The 20,269-nt window shown below is 42.6% G+C and overlaps 1 protein-coding gene and 1 long non-coding RNA gene across 4 annotated transcripts in view; both read left to right on the plus strand.

Moving 5' to 3' along the window:
- The window catches only part of LOC110014393 (ICOS ligand-like), a 133,849-nt gene that overhangs the window by 86,112 nt on the left and 27,468 nt on the right, over positions 1–20,269 (plus strand). The window lies entirely within an intron of this gene.
- Positions 11,862–16,424, plus strand: LOC105356310 (uncharacterized). Of its 2 annotated transcripts, XR_013651305.1 has the most exons (3): positions 11,862–14,944; positions 15,162–15,512; positions 15,674–16,424. It is a non-coding gene; the product is annotated as an uncharacterized LOC105356310 (long non-coding RNA). The 2 variants fall into 2 exon arrangements; XR_013651304.1 differs by having other exon boundaries at positions 15,162–16,424.

Here is a 20,269-nt window from a genome sequence, read left to right on the forward strand (position 1 = left end):
GACCCGGGAAAAACCCCTCCCACTCCCAAATGAAGGCCACACCCCGTCCCAGCAGCAGCGGATTCCACCAAACACCTGATCACGCTGATAGCACCTGAAGGGAGGGGCAGGGCGCAACGCGCTCTGTCCCAACTCGCCTTTTCCTGTCACACACAGATTTGCTGTGTGACAGGAATGATGACAATCACTGCACTGACAGAGGAGCAGGAACCCAGAACAGAAGGTAGACTCAACAGGAACTGAGGGACAGCCAGCTCAGTCCTGTTTTATAGCTGGCCAGGTGCTCATCAGCAGCACCAGGATGAGTGACTACATCTGTGCCTCAATTAGCTCGTCCTGCCACACAGTGATAACCAGCTGAAATGGACCGTTCATGTAGACTTTCTTTGTGGATAAAGACTCTACTTTCTGAGAAGGCTGAGGCTGTTTGGTGTCAGCTCTAGGCAAGGCAAGGCAAGGCAAGGCAAGTTTATTTGTATAGCACAATTCGTACACAAAGTAATTCAAGGTGCTTCACAAAACAGAAAAATGCATTAAAATCACAATACATCATTGAAATAATCAACGTAAAATTTACTTTAAAAGAAAAGAAAAAAATTTGAAAATGTATTTAAAAATAAAGGAAGGAAAGGAAAGAAAAGTGCAGATAGGACCTTTCAGTCATATACACGGCTAAACAGAAATGTTTTAAGTCTAGATTTGAACATGAACACAGAAGAGGCCTGTCTTACGACTTCAGGGAGGCTGTTCCAGATTTTAGCTGCAGAATATTGAAACGCTGATTCCCCTTGTTTAGTTCTGACTCTGGGAATCAACAGGAGGCCGGCCCTTGAGGTCCTCAGAGTACGAGATGGTTCATATGGCACTAACATGTCAGAGATGTACTTTGGTGCTCGGCCATGGAGAGACTTGTACACAAGCAGAGCTGCTTTGAAGTCTATTCTTTGAGGTACAGGGAGCCAGTGCAAAGACCTGAGCACAGGACTAATGTGATCATACTTCCTGGTTCTGGTCAGGACTCGAGCAGCAGCATTCTGGATGTACTGAAGCTGTTTTACAGCTCGTTTGGAGAGGCCGGTGAGCAGGCCGTTACAGTAGTCTAACCTACTGGAGACAAATGCATGAATAAGTATCTCCAGGTCTGGTTTTGACACTATGTTTTTGATTTTGGCAATGTTTTTCAGATGGTAAAATGCCGCTGATGTTACTGACTTGATATGGCTGTTAAAGTTCAGGTCAGAGTCCATGATTACCCCTAGGTTTCTGACTTGATTTGAGGGTTTAAGAGACAGAGAATGAAGGTAGCTACTGACTCTTTCTCTTTGTTTCTGTGGGCCAAAAATAATAACTTCGGTCTTGTTTGAGTTTAGCTGGAGAAAGTTGTTCTGCATCCACGCACTGATCTGTTGGAGGCAGTGGCTGAGTGAATCCACCGGCCCATATTCACCTGTTGTCAGTGGCACATAGATCTGAGTATCATCTGCATAGTTGTGATAAGATATGTTATTACTGCGTATTAACTGCCCTAGTGGCAGCATGTAGAGGTTGAACAGAAGGGGTCCCAGGATCGATCCCTGGGGCACACCACAAGTCAAGGCCATGTAGTCTGAGACACAACTCCCAATTTCAACAAAATATTTCCTGTCTTCTAGATAAGACTTGAGCCAACTTAGGGCAGATCCAGAGATGCCAACCCAGTATTGGAGTCTGTGCAAAAGGATCCCATGATCAACAGTATCAAAGGCAGCACTCAGGTCTAGCAGGATTAAGACAGAGACTTTGCCATCATCAGTGTTCAGGCGGATGTCGTTGGTTACCTTGATAAGAGCAGTTTCTGTGCTATGATGGGGTCTAAAACCTGACTGGAAAACATCAAATGAATTGTTTAATAAGAGAAAATCAGTGAGCTGTTGGTAGACAACTTTTTCAAGGACTTTTCCTAAAAATGGCAGATTAGAGATAGGTCTGTAATTATTCAGTACAGTGGGATCAAGACCGCTCTTCTTCAAGAGAGGTTTAATGACTGCAGTTTTTAAGGCCTCTGGAAATATTCCAGATTGAAGAGACATGTTAACTATTTGAGTAATTGATGGCAACACACTGTTCAGGACAGACTTTAGAAATCTAGTGGGTAACACATCAAGGCAGCATGTAGACAAGCTCAGACGGGTGATGGTCTCTTGGACAGTTTGGTCAGTGACAGGTATAAAGTGAGTCAGCTTAGAGTGAGTAGGTGGCCGTTCGATAGTTATATGTGTTGTGGAGTTGATGGCTTTTTTAATGCCCTGAACCTTGTCATTAAAAAATACAGCAAACTCATTACATTTAGGTGTGCAAACCAATTCTATTGGTAGCTGGGTTGGAGGGTTAGTTAATCTGTTTACTGTTGTGAACAGGACACGAGAGTTGCTGCTGCAACTTCCAATGATTTCAGAGAAGTACCTTTCCCTTGTTCTGGATAAGATCTGGTTGTAAGCGTACAACTCCCCCTTATACATTTCATAATGAACCTGGAGTTTTGACTTGCGCCACTGTCGTTCAGCTCTGCGGCACTGTTGTTTCTGTGCCCTGACTAGATCATCGTTCCTCCAGGGAGCTTTCTGTCTATGTTTTCTCAATTTAACCTTCATAGGGGCAATGGCATCCAGAACATTCAAGATGCTAGAAGTAACAGAATTCAGCATTTCATCAACATTGGCACCAGAGGCGTTTTCAAGGTCTATCATTTCTACAAACTGTGCCCTAGTGCTCTCATTTATTTGTCTCCTTTGGACAACTGCAGGGCCAGGCGGTGGTTTGGGAGAAACAGACAGGTCAAAGAATACACAGAAATGATCAGAGAGGGCGACATCAACCACACTGACATTGTGAATATTAACCCCCTTTGTGATGAGCAGGTCCAGAGTGTGCCCTCTGTTGTGGGTGGGACAACTCACATGCTGAATTAGATCAAAGGTTTCAAGGACACCATTGAGCTCTTTTGCATTTTTGTCATTGACATTGTCAACATGAACATTAAAATCACCTGTAATGACTAGACCATCAAAGTCTGTGCACACAACTGAGAGCATTTCAGTGAAATCATCAATGAAACTTTGGCTGTGCTGAGGAGGTTTGTACATAACTATGCAGAGTAAGGGAGGAGTTTGTTTTAACTCAATCTTAAAGGACACATACTCAAATGATGAAAACACACCAAATGATAGTCTGCGGGTTGCAATATTATCTCTAAACAGTGCAGAAACGCCTCCACCCTTTTTATTTTCTCGTATTTCCGATTCATGTTTGTAGTTTGGGGGAGTTGATTCAACTAGAACTATGTTTCCTGTGTTTTTGTCAAGCCATGTTTCAGTTAAAAACATAAAATCAAGATTAAAAGAAGAGATAAAGTTATTGATTAAAAATGATTTGTTGCATAAAGATCTGACATTGAGTGCAGCAAGTTTAAGATTAGTTTCCTTGGGACTGGTCAAAACCTTCTTGCAAGGGATATCAACTAGATTTCTGTGATTGGACAGTCTAACTGCCCTTTTTTGCATTCTACGTGGTGCAACTACAGGTATAGCACCAGAAGGAAGCTGTTCATCACAGGGCCCCAGTTTGACATAACCTTTCCTAGGACACTGGGGGCCCGTTTCATCCTAGCTCTGGGGAATAGCACGTCTAGAGGCGCGCAGGGGAGGTCGAGTTGAGGGTAGTTTGGGTGATTGAGCAGGAGGAGCGGGAGCTGGACGGGATTTGGGTGAACGACGGAGGGGGCGTGTTGGAGGGGCTTTGGATGAAGGACGTGTTGGAGGGACTTTGGGTGAAGGATGTGGAGGGGGCGCTGGAGGGGTAGGAGAGCTCCTGTGTGGTGTGAGGCTCACAGGTGTTAGGGGAGCCATCTTAATTCCTGACTTAATCAGGCTATCAAAATGGCTAGGTAGGGCCATGGGTGAAAGTGGGGGGGATGAAAAGGAAAGTGAGTCTTCACTGGGAGTAGATGTGGCAGGGGGCGCCCAGAGCTGGTCAGATGGTGGTATTTCTGGGGCCAAATCTGGTGGTTGTTGTTGTGGTTCTGCGGTTGGGTCCTTAGCTGGCGGTGGTTGTTGTGGCGCTGGTGCAGGTGAGTCCTTAGATGGAGGTGGTTGTTGTGCTGGTGCTGCTGGATCCAAGTCATTGACCGGTGGTGGTGGAGGTAGTTGTTGTTGCCGTTGTGCTGTGGTTCCTGGGACACTGGCTCGGTCCTTCCTTACTGCCTTTTCAGGGCCTTGGCCTCTATGCCCCAGAGCGTGGAGGAGGTTCTTCACTAACTCTCTTGCTCCACCTCTGTTCAGGTGTGGGCCTCTTCCCATGAATAGGTCCTTTCGTTTCCAGAATGTATTGAAGTTCTCAATGTAATGGAATCCTCTGGAAGCACACTCTCTGGAAAGCCAATTGTTCAGCTGAAACAGACGGCTGAACTTGAGTGACACCCCATCGATGTTAGGAAGAGGTCCACTGATGAATGCTTCAACCTCTACTTTGTCGATCTCTTCAAATAACTTGATGAAGTCTTTTTTCAGACGTTCAGATTGTTCTTTTTTGATATCGACAGCACCTACATGGATGATTATTCGTTTAACTCCTTGGTACAAGACTTTAGATAAGAGTCCTGTAATCACTGGAACAGTAGAACTTGGGCAACATAAAGTTTGCATTCTTCTGTGGCTGACTCCACTGATAGCGCCATCTCCAAGCAGCAGCGTATCTCTGACCTTGACGTTTGGCACAGATTTTCTTTCTGCCTGTGCTCTGCCTGTGTTGCCAACATTATGACTCCTATTCTGTGGTCCAATTTCACTTTGTTCTTTAACTTCACATTGTGTTAGGGGTAAAAATCTGTTTGTGAGCTTTATTTCGGATGTTTTGTCATCTTTTCGCTTTGGCTTAACACAGAGTTCCAACGCACAAAGTTTCGGAAAAGACACATCACTCAGGTCTATGTCCCTGTTATTCTTCTCATTTGTAGTAAGAGTGGGCTTCTTACCACCCGATGTCACTGGAAGGGTCTTGTGAAGTCCATTTTCAGTTTCCAAAGTAAATATCCGTGTTTGTAGCTCTTTTATTTCTTGTTGGTAGATCCGACAGCGTTCACAGTGGGTGTTTGTTTTTCTTCCTCCTCCGGACATGTCGCTGGCTTGTCAGACGTAAAAATATTGATTTGTATAGGTGGAAGTCACAAAAAAGGATGACCAGTCTGATATTCCAGGATTTGTGGATGAGGTAAAATAATTAAAAATGATTAATTAAATGATTAAAAAGCAAATAAAGCAGGAAGCGGCAGGAGCAGGGGAAAAAGCGTCTGCACTCTTTTGCAGGGGGAGGAGCAAAAAGCTCTAAGATACTGATCACCTTTTTCAATGCAGTACTAAAACCTAGTGAGATTCACAAAGACAGCATGGTTTGGTCACCAAGTGTTAAAGACAAAAATAAACTGTACAAGCTACTCAACGTAGCCGTCAAGATCTGTGGCTGTAGGGACCATCAGACATAGTAAGTCACAGAGGAGGAAACAACACTTAGACTAGCAAAGACAATGACTATCAACTTTCAATACCCCCCCCCCATAGGGATGGGAATTGAAGCCTCAGGAAACTTTCCTTGGGGTTCATGTAATTGTGCCGGAAAAATGAACCATCCATTCAGTGCTTTGAAACCACACAGAACAAGGGCATCAAGTGGTGGACTGGATGTATATCATATGCTTCAACTAAGCTCCTTGTAACACTTCAATGGGGAAATGATGAAAAAACGTATGATTATGATTATTAATGATGATTAAAAAGAACAATGTAAAACAACACGTGTCGTTTTCTGTGAGAAGTGCTTGACAGCAAAACACACACAACATGAAGAAAAAAAACGCAAAGCAAAAGAAAAAAAAATGTAAATTGCAGGCCTTGAACCCAAAACCTCTGGATGAGACTCCCATCAACAGTTCTTCTGAGCTATCGCTACTGACATCAATTTGCTTTGCCATTATAAATTTAGTGAAGTATTTTTTTATACACAACGTTCATAGTGTATTGTTTTATTAGGAGAGAAATCGGGTAGAAATGATCTTGAGCCACAATACGTTTTTTACCAGGAGCCATGGTATAGTGCAACGAACTGACGCTGATTCTGATACAGGGGAAACAATAGAACTGGTCGGGAAACGTTCGGGATTCATTTAGTATTTCTAGAGAATAGCGCGCCCAACTGTTCGAAACGCAAGTGACATCTGAAGCGTGGTTCGACCAAACGAAGCATTTGGCGCGTCATACGTCATCCACCACGTGATCTGCGCTAGTTGACACACGCCCCGACACATTGTGCCGAAACACTGTTTCATGATGGTGAACCGCGCGCCGAAGCGCCGTGTCAAACGATCCATCCCTACCCCCCCAGAACCAATATCTGCAGTATCACAACCAAACTTTGTCCCCTCCTTCCAACCCCCCAGCCAGATATCCCACAAACCATCACCACCACATGTCACCTTCACCATACCCTCTTTTATATTCACACGACCTATCTACCCTAAGAAATGTAACAGGAACTATAACAATCTTAAAACAGTGCACATCCAGAACTCATCACCACCAACCCAATCACAGCAATAAATCAACCAAACTGAATTTGGCACTATTAAACATTCAGTCACTTTTAAACAAACATTTCTTATTCATGACTTAATTTTTATTTTATTTTTATTTGTTTTAAATTGTCCTGTCCAACAGCTGGGCAAACAGATGAGAGCTGAGGGCCTCTTGTGTTGGACATATTTTACTTTAACAAGAGGGGTTATTAATCTTCTGACAAACCAAAGGTATGTCTGAATAAACCCCTTTTGTAATTGAGGCCAAACTTTATTCATTTCAATCATGTTTGAAAATCTTTGGTGTTGGACCGGACGGAAAAGGAAAGAAGAAAGGAAGAAGAGAGAGGGATGTTAGAGGGGGGGGGGGGGTAGAGGGTGATAGTAGGAGAGGGGGGGGTAAGACCATGAAGCAGCATAAAGCAACAAGTTTACTGGTTGTTAATCATTATGGTAAGGTTCAAATGTAGTACAAAAAGGGCGGGGCCTGTTCACACACACTCAAATGTTATCAACACACCTGCTAGCTGCAAAAATGTCCACATGTCAACATGTACACAAAACAGATAGTGTTCACACGCATACTTATGCCTTAAAACCAACTAGTGTGAAATCTTTCATTCATTCAATCATGCAAACTATTAGTGCAAAGGTGAGCTAACACCTGTGCTCAGGTGAGTGTTTATGTTCTTCTAAAATGGATGGTGGAACGTGAAAAGAAGGAGGGAGAGTGCCCAGCCATCCCCACACCAAGACCCCCGCTGCAGCAGCAGCGGCAGCCGGAATCCCCCAACGCCACACGGCAGCAGGCATGGAACAACCGCCCCCCCGGGCGATCACATCCGCCATCCAGGCCAGGGCCAGCAGGACCACCGGAGAAGGACACCCACAGCCCCAGACGAGCAGCCCATCACCCCCCAGGAGTTCCGGGCATCCCCCCGCCCCAACCCCAGGTACGAGCCAGGACCCCCCCAACGGAGACCCGCTCCACACTCCAGGCAGCCACCCACCCGGCCCACGGTTGGTCCAGGGAGGAGCAAGGCAGGGGCCTTGGAAGACTTGGAACTCTGGTGCACCAATCTCTCTGTCAGAGGCAACACCTCCCCTTTTTAACTTCACAAACAAGGACAGGAACAGTGTTGCCAGATTGGGCGGGTTTCCGCCCAATTGGGCTTCTTTTGGTTATGTTGGGCGGGTAAAATTGGCATTGGGTGGGTCTATAAAATTTGGGCTGCTTTTTAAAATATGTAGCGGTTTTTACTGTCATTATTATTATTTTTCTTATTATTTAAAATATCAATTAAAAATATACTAATTACTATATAGCCTAAATAAAGCATGGTGAATATATGAAACATTAAAAGATGCATGTCACTTGGCCATCCAGAATTTGTCAAATATGACATGGCATCATGAATCAGTGACAGTTATTGGTTAACCAAACATCAGAGTGAAATTGTATTGGTCACTTGTTATAAGCGCCAAAACAACTTGAAAAGGTTAAACTAAGTCACTAAGGTAGGCCTTTACTGGTGATAGCATCATGCCGAAGTGGGGACAAAACAAAAAACTTTACAGAAAGGAATGGGAGACTTATCTGGAACTAAAATGCTGGATTGCCCCTGTGCCAGAGGATGACTCCAAAGCTCGTTGCAAGTATTGTAATGCGGAAATTCGAGTGCAACTTAATGATTTGAAAGAACATGGTGCCACAAGAAAACACAAGTCTCTTGTTAAGTCGTTTGCTGTACCAACGTGGTCTGCTGCTGGTCAAAAGACTATACAAGATGACCAAAAACGTCGTGAACTGAGGATTGGGACGTATATGGCTTGTCATAAATCCATCAACGCAGTTGATGACTTGTCAGATATTATTCAAGATGAAGTTGGGGCATTCAAAATGCACAGGACGAAGTGCACTGCAGTAATAAAGTCTGTTCTGGCGCCACATTTTAGAGAAGAGTCATGTGAGGATATTGGCAAGTCTCCATATTCACTGTGTCTTGACGAGACCACTGACATATCAGTAAACAAGCTCCTATGTATCTGTGTTAAGTACCGATCAATGTACAAGTTTGTCAAGTTTGTCAGCACATATCTCGGACTTGTGGAATTCTTGGACTGTAACGCAAATGGAATAGCAGATGCAGTTGTTGCTTTTCCAAGAGATTATTGGCTGGATCTCAAAAACTTGGTGGGGAGGGTTATGGTAGGAAAAAAACACTCAGTTTTTACACTCCTCAAAGAAATTAAACCCATGTCTACAGCTTATCCGCTGCGTGTGCCATTCTTTGGATATTGTAGCTAACAAAGCTATGCAACTTCTCCCAAGCAATCTGGAGTACATGTTTCGCGAAACTTATAACTGGTTTGCTCACTCAGCAAAGCGTCAGGGTGATTATAAAGCGGTTAACGAAACCCTAAATGACGGCGGCAGCCCGTTAAAGTTTATATCCCCCAGCTCCACTCGCTGGTTAGTGATCTCTGACTGTATTGAAAGAATTCTAGACCAAGAGGATGTGCTTAAAATCCATTTTAGTTTAGTATCGGATGCAGAGCACTGCTATTCCGCCAGGATTTTAAAAGAAATGTACAGTGATAAAGCAAATATTCTGTACATGCACTTTCTTCACCCTGTCCTTAAAGAAATCAAAACAGTGAATAAATACTTCCAGCTGGAAACTGGAGACACGCTGAGTGTATTTAGAGACCTTGATAGACTGTATATGTCTACTCTGAGAAGGATTGTTAAGCCCAGCGTCTTGCGTATGAACAATGATGTGAGAATATTTACCTCAACCATCAAGATGCTGATCTGGGTACCACATTCCAAGAGCTGCTGGAGGCCAGCCCACTTGCCTCAGAACAGAAAGAGACCATCTCAGCACGGTGCTTGGCTTATGAGGCTTATAAGTTATGCAAGTTCTCCCAAGCCATCTAGAGCAGGGGTCACCAACCTTTTTGAGACCGAGGGCTATTTCATTCGCAGTAAGTGGTATGAAGGGCGCCACTAAAAACCTCCTAGCCCCCCCCCCCCCCCCCCCCCCAAAAAAACAAACAAAACAAAACACAATTTGAGGAATTCCTTTTGTGTGCCCTATTTTTATTTGCTCATTTTACACACAAGAACATGCATGAATTTTTTAGACTCGTATTACAGGGGGGGGTCAAACTCAGTTGCAGAGGGGGCCTAAATCCAAAACAGACTTTAGGTTGCAGCCACACAAGATAAATATTTATTGAACACACTAAAGCTAAACTTTTAAACCTTTAAAAAAGTTAACTTAATTTTAACTTTTTAAACATAAATGCGAATAAAAACAGACAGGAATATTAATCCAGAATAATAAATATATTCTGTCAAATTATGCAAATATGAACAAACAAAGCCAGGATATGATAATAATTAGAAATAATAAATCAAATTATTCCGTTTTCTTTGCTCTTTTGTCATTTTCTTAGAGCTTAACTCCTGACATCATTTTTTAGCAATAAGTTCATTTCTGCTTGGTGTGTGATGATCTGTGTGTGCCTCTGGTCCTGTGTGTGTGTTTTTGGTCCTGTGTGTGTCTTTGTGAAACGTATCAGAGGGATTTGATTATTTAAAAACCTGTTATTGTGAAAATCATGTTTAGGTCTCATAAAACATTAAAAACTAAATCATAGAGCTCATCACTGGGATTACTCCAAAAATATTTGGCATTTTTCTAATTTTGTGCAACACCAACATTAAAAATCCTCCAAAATCCTCAATACTTTCATAAACAAATTATTTATTGTTTATTCATGGTCTGAAAAAATGCAGCTGTTTTCCAGCCTGCATTACCTGCTGTCTTTATTTATAAGTAACTATCACCAACTAAACAACCGTAAAAATAAATTTATATGGAAAATACAGACAAGTATTGAAAATGTCCGCAATAATTAGTAAAGAATGACATTATTAAAATGAGCTGATTCATAAGCTACCCCATGATCCAGGTGTAGCGCAATGGTCTCCATGCGACGTTTCACCTCGCAATCTGCGCCCACTACCCCTCCCCTTCTCCTCCTCACACACACACACGCGCCTTTTTCTCAAAGGCGGGAACGCCGATTCGTAAGTTTCAGGCCGTGTGCCTCATGCAAAGCACAACCCCCGTTTGTCAAAAATGACACTCACATAAGTTAGCGGACAATCATATCTGTCTGTTTATTTTGAACACCCCCACCACCAGCCAAACAGCATTAACCTCAATTCTGCTCACAGCTCCCTCACTTATGGTGAGCAATTTAACACACCAAGATTCCCCACTTCCCATGAGTCAAGCTGAAGGCGGGGCTAACCCCCAGATCACCACAATATATTGATTTGCTATATGAGCAGTGCTATTTTTGGAGCATTCCCGTTAAATTATATTTAGCCTTCCAATCATTTTTTACATTCTCGCTTTAACTGGGACAGTGATCTTTGTGTCTTTTGTGGAAATGATCTAGAAACGGTGAAATGGTTGTCTTTTCTTCGATTGTTTGCATGTAAAAAAGTTTTGGTCTTCTTTTCATAATTGGCTTAAAGCCAAAGATATCATCATTAACCCTTTAAATTGGAATATAATTAAAATTTGATTAAAATTAATTGACAAAAATCTGGACTTTCTGATTAATGTACTGATTGTAATTTCAAAGCATTTTATTCATACTTGTAAATTCTTAAAGGTAAAACCTCACATTAATGGATGTCTCAACCTAATCTCTAAATCTTTACATTACATGAATCACAAGAACGCCCAGATATTGTGTAATTTATTTGATCTATTTAAACTTTTGTAATAGACCCTTACTTTATTATTTTTTAAGTTATATTTGTTTTTTTTGTCTACCTTTATCTCAGAATTGATATTGTTGTCATTGATAGACATGCCGTGGTTGTTTGTTGAATATTTGCTTCAATTAAAAAAAAAAAAAAAAAAAAATTGGGGTGCATTCCCTGCGGGCGCCACAAGGGGTGCCCGCGGGCGGCACAGGGTTGGTGACCCCTGATCTAGAGTACACGACACGAGAAACCTATAACTGAATTTTCTGTACTTATTTTATAAAAACATTTATTATAACAGATTTATTATATAATAATTTATTATTATTGCGTCATTTTTTAAATTTTGCTAACTTAACTTTTATTGCATCTTTTAGAAAAAAAACAGCTGCAACTTCCAGCTTTTTCTGCCACAATTATCACAAAATTGCACGTGAGATTGTGTGTGTGTGTGTGGGGGGGGGGGGGGGGTGGCTGTAGATCAATACAGACTATGAGTTTCTGCTTTTTTGTTTTATTTGGATGCTGGTGTGCCGCGGGATTTTTTTCAAGGTTCATGGCTCAAAAAAGGTCGAAAAACACTGTTCTAACCTACAGGGGAGGAATCAACGACCCCCCGTTGACCTTTCTATTGTACGTCCTCCTATCAGTGAGAGAACGCTCGACAGTTTTGTCTTGATTGACGCTGCAGCGCTACGACAAGTGATGTCCCAAATGAAACCCAAAACTTGTTCTCTTGATCCCATCCCCACCTCACTTTTTAAGTCAGCTTTCACATCGTGTGAGGAGGAATCATTAAATATCTTGAACTGCTCTCTTCAGACTGGAGTCTTCCCTGCAACCCTAAAGACAGCTATAGTGTGGCCCAGTCTGAAGAAGAGTGGTTTAGATATATCCAATCTAAACAACTACCGGCCGGTATCCAACCTGTCATTTTTAATGATTTTATTAATGAAAATAACATTTTAGAAAAGTTTCAGTCTGGTTTTAGATCTCACCACTCAACAGAGATGGCACTTGTCAGGGTCTTAAATGATCTCAGGTCCAATGTGGACATGAAGAAAGTATCTGTTTTAGGTTTACTGGATCTGAGTTCAGCCTTTGACACAGTTGACCACTCAATCCTTTTAAACAGACTTCATGACATGGTTGGAATTACTGGGACAGCTTTTGGTTGGTTTAAATCCTACCTTACAAACAGAGATTTTATTATTAATGTAAATGATTTCTCATCTGAAAGGCACAAACTGACTTGTGGGGTGCCTCAAGGCTCCATCCTGGGTCCCACACTTTTTAATCTTTACATGCTTGGTGATGTCATCAGGAGACACGGCATTAACTTTCATAGCTATGCTGATGACACTCAACTATATGAAGCCGTTTGTCCTGATGACACTGGACCCCTGGATAGCCTTTTAAATTGTATTTTAGACATTAAAATGTGGATGGGAGAAAACTTTTTGCAGCTCAATCAGGACAAAACTGATCGGTTCTGAAGCTGAGAGAGATAGGGTCCAATTTTATCTGTCAACCCACTTTAGGAAAATATGTGACACAGTAAGGAACCTCGGTGTGATTTCTAGATGCAGATATTTGACCAACACGTGAACCAAGTAACTAAATCTGCATTTTACCATCTAAGGAATATCGCCCGAGTGAGACCCTTTCTCTCTAGAGCCAGTGCTGAAATCTTAATTCATGCTTTTATTACATCAAGATTAGATTACTGTAATGCCCTCCTTTCTGGTGTAAAGAAAACCACTCTCAATCGAGTGCAGCTAGTCCAGAACTCTGCTGCTCGCCTTTTAACGAGAACCAGGAAGAGGGAACACATTGCACCAATCTTAAAATCTCTGCACTGGCTCCCCGTCAGCTTCAGGGTTGATTTTAAGATTCTTTCAATAGTTTTCAAGAGTGTCCATGGCATTGGTCCTTCTTTTATATCAGAATTTCTTTTAGCTTATGAACCTCCCAGAACCCTTAGATCCTCAGGCGCGGGCCTGCTGATGGTCCCTAGAGTCAGGACAAAAATCCACCGCGAGGATGAGGACTTTCTCGAACTTGTGGATGTACAGTGGATGTGAGGACCTCATCCTCTGTTGAGGTTTTTAAAAAGAAGTTAGAGACTCATCTATTTAACTCAGCTTTGAATTAGATCTCATATGTGGGATTTTTACTTTAATATTTTATATATGCTATTTTATCACACATTTATTTATTTAATGCCTTTTAGTCCTTTTACTTATTCTAACTTATATTCCAGACTTTTTTATGCACTAACTTATCTTATTTTATTTTAATCAATACTTTCATATTTTACCTATTTTTATGTTTTAACTTTCTTTTTTTATTCCTTTTACATTTTAGACTGTTTACGAGTGTTTTCTCACCCCTGGCTGGGGTGTTAGTGTTCGGGCCTTGCTTGTCCACTGGCATCTCTTGTTCCGGGTCCTGGTGCGCCCACGTTTGGTGCTCCGGGCCTGGGGGTTGGGGGTCTCTGGGGCGGGGGGTGCTGGGGATGAGTTGTGCCTATGCTGCATAGATGGTGACACCCCGGCCAACAGGAGGACAGGGCGGACGGCGCCTTCTGGGTTCTCTTTTCTTTAGCTCTGTCATTTCTCTTTTACTTGTGCTTGTTTTTGTGTATTTTATTATGAGGGGCTTATTTAATTATTTTATTACATGTGTGGGGATTGGTTTTGTTGTATTCTTGTTTGTTTTTTATGGAAAGCACTTTGAGCTGTCTGTCTGACATGAAAGGTGCTTTATAAATAAAATTAATTTGAATTTGAATTTGAATAATAAATGATCCAGGTCACTTTCTGTTCCCAGAATTTGAGCTTTTACCTTCAGGCAGACGATTCAGAGCTCTCAAATACAAAACTAACCGATTGAGGTTTTCATTTATTCCAGCAGCAGCTGAACAAGAACTGATTAGTTCTGTTTGCAGATGCAGTTGTCCTATAGAAATAACACAATCTGCTTTGAGGAACATAATCATATGTATCTATTATTTTGGTACTGGTCCATAGTTTTAATAGTTGCTGTAGATTCATTGTGAATTGATGATGCATTTTACTGGAATTATTCTCTTAAGGTTTCAATTAGATATTTTATCATTCGGGTTCCTAACTGTGAGGGACATGTCTGGGGAAAATTCTTTATACTCCGGTTTTTATTATTTATTTTGTATTTGTTTGATGTACTTTTATGAATGATGAAACATTTAAGTATCTCTGTGGCCCAGAACACATTTCCTCTCTGAGGACAATAAAGTTTACCTTACCTAACCTGCAGCAGGGGGCGGGGTTTCTGTGGTGGGTGGACTTGATGACAGTGACGCTCCTCACCTGACACAGAGATCCAGCTGGAAACTCTCCAATAAACAGTCAGCGGGACTCAGTGTCGCTCAGCTGTCAGACCACGCCTTCAACCCAGAAGTAGTGGCGGTGCTTTTCCTGTAAACCACAGTGCTGAATCTCCAACCATGTGGCTCCTCGGTTCTGTTCTGTTCATGGTTCTGGGGGGTTTGTCTGGTTCCGGAACATCAGGTGAGATCAGAATAAAATAGAAATGTCTGAAAATAGTTAGAAAGTAGCCGTTAACAGTAGAAAAGACGTTAGTTTGAGGAATGAGGAAGAGAACGCTCTCGCTGATTCTGTTATGAAAGATAGAAAGATGGAGGAGAACCGATATCGTTACTGTAACGGTCCAGATTACTGATTACTGTCCTCTGGAATTCTCTGATCTCTGGTTCTTCTGATGCAGGTCTGAACATCACTGCTAGACCTGGAGATGACGTCACTCTGACATGTGGAGACACAAACATAACTAAGAATCTAGTTTTTGTGTGGAACAGACCTGACCTGCAGGAGGAGAAATGTGTGTTTTTTTACAGGGATGGTGGTGCTGTTCCAGCAAATCAGCATGAATCCTACAAGAACCGAGTGTTTCTGAATGACAGTCAGGTGAAGGATGGAAATCTGTCTGTGGTTCTGAAGAACGTGACCATTAATGACACTGGAATATATGAGTGCAGAGTTCTACAGGCAAGAACCAAGAGATCTGTTTTAAAAACTCCCCCCATCTGCACCGTCCATCTGTGGGTGGTTCCTCCAGGTGAGCAGTGTTTGTGTTCCTGCTTGATGTCAGAGTAAAGGTCTCAGATCAGACGTGTTTTCTGAAGATGTTGTTGATGAGACTCTGCAGGAAGCAGCTGCTCTGATGAGGAAGAGGAGAGGATTCTGTTCTGCACTCATCATCCTCTCTCTCTCCTGCAGGAAACCAAGGAGGACTGATTGCAGGAATTACCATTGGGATTGTTCTGTCAGTTCTTCTTCTTCTTCTTGGTGTTGGTTTCTGGATCTACAGGAAGAAAAAAGGTCCAAACCAAAGTTCCAGTGGTTCCAACAACCAGCAGAATCCTGAACAGGATTGTCTAAACTCAGATTCTAATGCAGTGAGAAACACAACAAACACAGATCCTTGAAGTTCTGAAGGTCTTTTCTGTTCCTGAAGTGGATCTTCTCTGCAGTTCAGACTCTAGAACCTTTCAGAATAAAAGTCTAAAGGTCAGAAGAAGCAGAAGTTTCCTCTAGAGAAGCTCCAGCCTCATCTGGAAGAAGTGGGACAGATGCTCAGAGGTTCTTCTCCTCTGAGGAAAGATGGAGCTTCAGTGAAGAAAGATGGAGACCAGCCTGCAGAGAAGCTGAACTTCTTCTGGTGAGGAGAACCTGCAGATGGAGTTCTAGAGGAAAGAAAGCTTCCAGAACCTCACATAACAGCTGCAGTCCAGCTGGAAGTTGGATCTTCATCGGATGCTTTGTTCTAGCATAAATGCTGCCGCTCACTCCTGAGAACATCAGAACATCTGACCCAGAACCTTCTTCCTGCTGGTTCTAGTGGGTTCTGCTGCTGAAGGTGGACTGTTCACAGGTCAATCATTTTATTTGGTTCTGCAGAAGCAGAACCTGCAGGTTCTCAACCGTCTGTAAAGTTTTTCTGTTCGTCTGAATAAAAGTTGTAAAGAGTTCCTCTGTTCTCCTCTCAGTCGTCACACAAACAGCAGAACCTCCTGGAGGAGGAGAACCTCAGGATCTCTGTCTGCATTTCTGGGAGGAACTGAAAGTCACATCTGAGGCTCCGCCTCCAGGAGGAGGAGCTTCCTGGAGGAGCAGCTGCTTCCTGTGAAAAGTCTCCAAGACTGACAGGTTGTGGGTTCAAATCCACTGTTGAGTTGTAGCAAAGACTCTAAATGGGACTAAGTTTCTGCCTGTTAGTGACCACAGAAAGTTCTGGAAACAAATCCCCACATGGACATAATCATGAACAAACATGAATGTGATCACTGAAGATCCAGGAAGAGAACTGGACCAAAGCCTCTTTCAGGGAGATCACCAATGTGAAAACTACACCCAGCAAGAATTCAACAATGTGCTAGCTCCTTTTGCTTTTTCTTGCTTTTCTTCTTGCTGTTCTTCTTGTCCTCTTGATCTCAAAGCGGAAGTCAGTTCTGCTGAACTTTCTTGCCCACTGGGCTAAACATTCCCTTCTGTGTTCTGTTCCAGACTAGCAGGTGACCTGGCCTTCAACACCTTTAATAAAAGGGTTATGTGGTTCTCATTCTATCTAATGGTAAACGTGGTGAAGCTTTGCTGGACTCAGGATCTTTCACATCTCTGGTACATGCCAGTATGATTTCACAGGAAAAACAAAATGGCAATGAGGCCACCAGAAGTTGTATCCACGGTCATGAACAGGCAGATCCCACAGCTGAAGTTTATTTAACTGTATAGGGGGTCAAACTTATTTGACATCAGTTGCTGTAGTTCCATCATTACTATATTCTGTCATATTGGGTAATGATATACCCACACTGAATGACCTTATGCACCACTCAACCACCCAGATTTCAAGTGCAAAGTTTGGAGAGTCACCCCAATCTGAGTTAATTAACCATGCTATGGAAGGGGTAAAAGTCTGTCATGAGGTTACAAGAGAACAAAGTGCAAAAAAAACGCAGAAAAGGAGAGACAAGTTAAATGGTTCACAGGGAAAATGTGAGTTAAATCTACCTCAGCCTCATGTTTCTCTTGATTTTGAAGTTCCCCAAGATGTAAGAACCTTGCAAAGAGAAGACCCCACTTTGAAGCCTTTGTTTAACCCTCGTGCTATCCTATGGGGTCCAGATGACCCCCCTTCCATTGACGTGTTCTCCCTACCATGACAAAGGTGGATAAAGGTGGAAAGATTTCATGTAATCCATGGACACCAGTGAAGATCACAAATCATTGAAGAAAAAAGGTTCAGAGCTCTGTCTAGTGGGTCTAGATGACCCAACTCCCAATGGTAAAGTGCCTAGGATAGCATAAGGGTCATAAAAGTAACTGAAATTGATGATGTAAAAACAGACTAAGTTACTTGTCTTGATGATTAAAAATGGTATTCTGTACCAGAAACGTGGCAAAAAGGATGCACTTGCCCTTCTCCTGCTGTTCAGAAAGAAAGTCATGGAACTTGGGCATACTATTGTCTGGGTAAGTCATATGGCTTTCCATATAACTTTAAGTAGGATCACAATCCGTTTTGTCTGGCCAGGAATGAGCAATCAACTCTCTGATTTTTGCAGCTCTTGTGAAACATGCCAGGTGACATCACTGAAAGGTGTAGCTCGTTCTCGACTCCAAAACATGCCAATTATTGAGACCTCCTTTGGACAAGTTGGCATGGATATTGTGGGTCCCCTAGAGAGGAGCTCCTCAGGTAACCGTTACATACTAGTTTTCTGTGACTATGCCACCCGCTATCCAGAGGCTTTCCCTCTCAGATCAATTAAAGCAAGACATGTTGCAAACTTCCAGTTCATTTCTAGGATGGGAGTTGTTTACGAAGTCCTCACTGATTGTGGAATCAACTTTTCGTCTAAGCTGTTGCAGGATGTTTATAAGTTGCTAGGAGTTAGGGGATTTAAGACCACCCCATATCACCCCCTAACGGATGGGATGGTAGAGAGATATAATGAGACTTTTAGAGAGCATGCTGGGACCAGTGGCTGCCCTATTTTCTGTTTCCGTGTCATGCAGTTCCACAGGCATCCACAGGCTTTTCACCTTTTGGGCTGCTGTAGGGTCACCAGATCAGAGGTCCTTTGGATCTCCTGAAGGACTACTGGGAGAATCTCAGGCTGCAAGGAGAAAATGTTGTGGTGAAAATGAGAGAGCGACTGGAGGAAATGGCGGCATTGGTGCAGGACAACATGAAAGCTGCACAGAAACACCAAAGCACCTGGTATGACAAAAAAGCACATGACCGAACCTTCACTCCAGGCCAAAAGGTGTTCCTGTTGCTCCCAACCAGTGAAACAAAGTTCTGACAAAGTGGCATGGACCTTATGAGATCACCAGAAAAGTGTAGTAATGTGACCTATGAACTGTTCATGCCTGAAAGACAAAAGCATCATTAGCTCTGTCATGTCAATCTCTTGAAAGTGTTTCACAGCAACCAGGGGACAGTACCACAGCAGTTCTTTATCGGTCAGTGAAGGATGACTATTTCTTCAGTTAACCTCTCTAATCTGTCTTCTCATAAACATGAAACAATCAGACCGTTCTAAGATCCACAGCTGTTTCAGGAAAGTCCAGGCTTCACATCACTGGTCCAGCATAAGATCTGACTGAAGGAGGATGCCCCCACTCGACAACGGAGTTATGGCATCCCTGAGCGGTTGGTGCCAGTATTGCAACCAGAAATTAACTGTACAACAGCCTCATTTCATGTCAGAAAAACACAATTTTATATGTTAAAGAAAAGTGGGAAAAGGAAATGTCCATCACTATTTCAGAGAAAGAATGGTTTTCAACATGTGCAGCAACTCAATCTTCTACCTCATCACTGAAATGGAGGGAATTGAACTGGAAAAATCTCATGTTCTTCTTTAGTACGAATAAAGCAAACAATCAGCAGATCCACAGACGTGTTGGAGACAGTGTGATACAGCAAACCACTCATCCTGCAGACGGATGCCTCAGGTGTCAGCCCTAGTTTCTTCTTCAAGAGGTCAATGAGGACAGAGAACTGAAATATTCCACAGTGGAGAAGGAATGTCTAACCAGGAAGTGAGTCTTTGACTCTTTCTGCTTTTGTCTGCTTGGACGCCTCTTCATCCTGGAGACAGATCATCGTCCCCAGCAATGGCTGAACTGCATGAGAGATTCCAATACACACCTTGCTGGGTGGTACCTTTCATTGCAACCTTATGATTTGACAGTACATTGTAAACCTGGCTGTTGTAATGTTGTTGCAGGTTGTTTGTCAAGGACAGCAAAGGTTAGAACTGTTATGGCTTGTTTGGGGGGGGTAACAAAGTGGCATTTGTTGCTTGTGTGTCTACTTGTGTCCAACTAAGTTTACCTGTTTTTCTGCTTACCAACTTGCTCACCAGGGCATGTTTGGATACATGTTTCAGCTGCTTGGCAGCCATTTTGAATGTCCAACTGAAACCATTTCTGAAAGGCTGTTTAATTGTCAACTCCTGGATTCCTTCTGTAATAGTTTGAACCAATTAGGGCAAGGCTATACAAGCAGAGGAGAGGAGAGGAGGATGGAGTTTGGGATTGAGAACATAGACTGTGAAAATACAGTAAAACCCTTTAACTCCAAACAAACCACGACCCAGCACAGCTGCTTCTGCCATTCTGTCACAGCTCCTCACCGGTCTTCCTCAAACACTTGGACCTTGATTCCAAATGAAAGACTTTCCTTTCATCAGAACCAGGACTTTGGACCTCTGACCAACAATCTTCGTCCAGGTGAGTTCTTTCCTCCGTTGGTCCGGGTTCAGAAGTGATTTAACCCGAGGAACCGGACAGTTGGAGCCC

This window comes from Oryzias latipes, chromosome 18 (genome assembly GCF_053564925.1).
Source record: "Oryzias latipes strain Hd-rR chromosome 18, Olatipes_Hd-rR_3.1".
Lineage (NCBI taxonomy): Eukaryota > Metazoa > Chordata > Actinopteri > Beloniformes > Adrianichthyidae > Oryzias > Oryzias latipes.